Genomic DNA, 2,213 nt, shown 5'->3' on the forward strand with positions numbered 1-2,213 from the left:
CTTCCGTTAGATCCGTATGGCATACGGTTCCTTCCAGTCGAGAGTGAGGGTATTCCTTTGGATTTAGTCATGGTCCTGAGCCTCCACAGCCTGTGGAAAACAAGGATGCAGGTGCAACATGCAGATGTCAACACGCGTTCTGTACGCGAGAACTTTATCGAGAGTGTGCTGCTCCTTAGAGAAACGTATCGGGTGCTTTCTGATCCACCTGACTGGATCAGTGTGCTTGATGAACTGGCTGTCCTCAAAAAATTTTAAACCTTTCGTGACAGCCGAAGTCTGGTTGTTGCGAGTTTTACCATTATCGTGGATCTTTTTTGAATTGATGTGAACTCAAAACAGGCAATAAAGAAAAAAAAAAAAAAAAAATCGAGGGTAGCCGTGATCGTATAGTGGTTAGTACATTGCGTTGTGGCCGCAATAACCCAGGTTCGAATCCTGGTCACGGCAACTTTTTTTTTTTTTTTCATTATCAGTGCCCCTGCTCCTCCATCCTCCGTGCTTCTTTAGAACTAGTTTATCTTGGCGCCGACGCTTCCCCGTGTCCTTCACGGGCAGCCGTGATCGTATAGTGTTTAGAGCTTTGCGTTGCAGCCCGATAACCCAGGTTCGAATCTTGGTCACGGCAAATTATTTTTTACTCATGATGTCACCTGCCGTCGTATGACTTTCGGTACCACCACTTCGGCAACATGTTATCCGTTTCATGAAATCAGACCGCGTTAAAAATCTTCTGAGAAACACGTGAAAATCTCTTCTTAGGTATTTGGCTGGTTTGCTTTGTTAACGTCCTTTGCTTTGTTTGTGGGTTAGCTTTGTGGGTTAACGTCCCAAAGCAACGCAGGCTATGAGAGAAGCCGTAGTGGAGGTCTCAGGAAATTTCGAACACCTGGGGTTTTTTAGCATGCACTGACATCTCACAGCATACGGGCGCCTTGCATTTCGCATGCATCAAAAAGCGGCCGCCGCGGCCGTAATTCTATCCCGCATCCTTGGGCCTAGTAGTGCCCCCCCCCCCCCTTGTAAGGCCTACTTGCGTAATAGCTAGAGTGGCTGCAAAATGACGCTTCAATCTAGAATTTAACTAAACACGAGCCATTACTGCGTGCAAGGTGGTTCGTTGCGTTACAGAAATATGAGGCTCGATGAGTTAGCTGTATTCAAACGAGGCCAGGAAAAGTATTCCTTTTTTTTTTTTTTGAGATATCTCAGTGTTGCTTCTACGCCTTTTTTATTTTGTGTGTTTAGCGTTTGCGCACGCAGTGCCCAGGTATATTAAAGAAGTGGCCAGGTATTGCCAAGCTTTCTTGCTATACCTTTGAGTCGCCTATACAATGGTTGAATGTGTGGCTTGATGACGGAAAATATAATGTGATCAAAGCAAGGAATTTATAATAGAATTTCTGGAGTAGAGGAGGCGCCCGTGAGCTGAAGCCGCCATCTTGCCATAGGCAGAAAATACGCCGGTTTCACTTGGCGTGGCCTGTTCGTTCGCTTGATTTTACGCTTATAGAGGCTGATCTGTGTGTGTGTGGGGGGGGGGGGGGGGGGGGGAGGGGGGGACGAGAACAATGACGTCGTACATTGCATATGAATACGCACACGGAAAGATATAGGGAATATATTCTACCTGTAAGTACGCTAAAACTAATAAAAGCAATGCTATTGTAACGTTGACTGTTGCTGTTACCTTGTGCTCGGACAGGGCTCATATGCGCGGTTTCGTTGTCAGGTTTTCAAAAAATGAAAGCGAACAGTTGGAAGAGAACACTGGGGACCAAGAGACGGAGATAACTGGCGTCCTTTGCTTCCGCACCTCCTACAAAAGACCGCTAACTCCATCCGCGGATTACATCCTTATTAATTTATGCCGAAAGTGACACAGCCCAACCGAGGCACGCAAAATAATTCGTGCGTGATTTCGTTTTTCTTTTTTTGAGCTGCCCATTCTTCGCTCTAATCGCTGTGCTTTGTAGCATCACTGTGCGAAGGCTCATCTTAAGTAAAAAATGAACCATAGGCACGAATGTTTTCAGTGTTTTGCGTTAAAATATCGCAGATATGCATTCAGCCGCCATTAGCTATTTCTTACGCTCAAGTGAAGATGAAAATGCAATCTGCAGCTGAGGTGTAAACATTATAGCTCATTTAAATAAATGGGGTAAACAGAAAATAATTGTGAACTTTTTGCGGCTCTATCACCGTTTAGTTCA

General features: G+C 45.2%; 1 non-coding gene across 1 annotated transcript; it reads left to right on the top strand.

Annotated features, from left to right (window-relative positions):
- Window positions 1–378: 378 nt before the first annotated feature.
- On the top strand, window positions 379–450 carry TRNAH-GUG (transfer RNA histidin (anticodon GUG)). Its single transcript has one exon. It is a non-coding gene; the product is annotated as a tRNA-His (tRNA).
- Window positions 451–2,213: the final 1,763 nt, after the last annotated feature.

The sequence above is a fragment of the Amblyomma maculatum genome, chromosome 1 (assembly GCF_055883805.1).
Source record: "Amblyomma maculatum isolate TAMU_Amacu chromosome 1, ASM5588380v1, whole genome shotgun sequence".
NCBI classification, from domain to species: Eukaryota; Metazoa; Arthropoda; class Arachnida; order Ixodida; family Ixodidae; genus Amblyomma; species Amblyomma maculatum.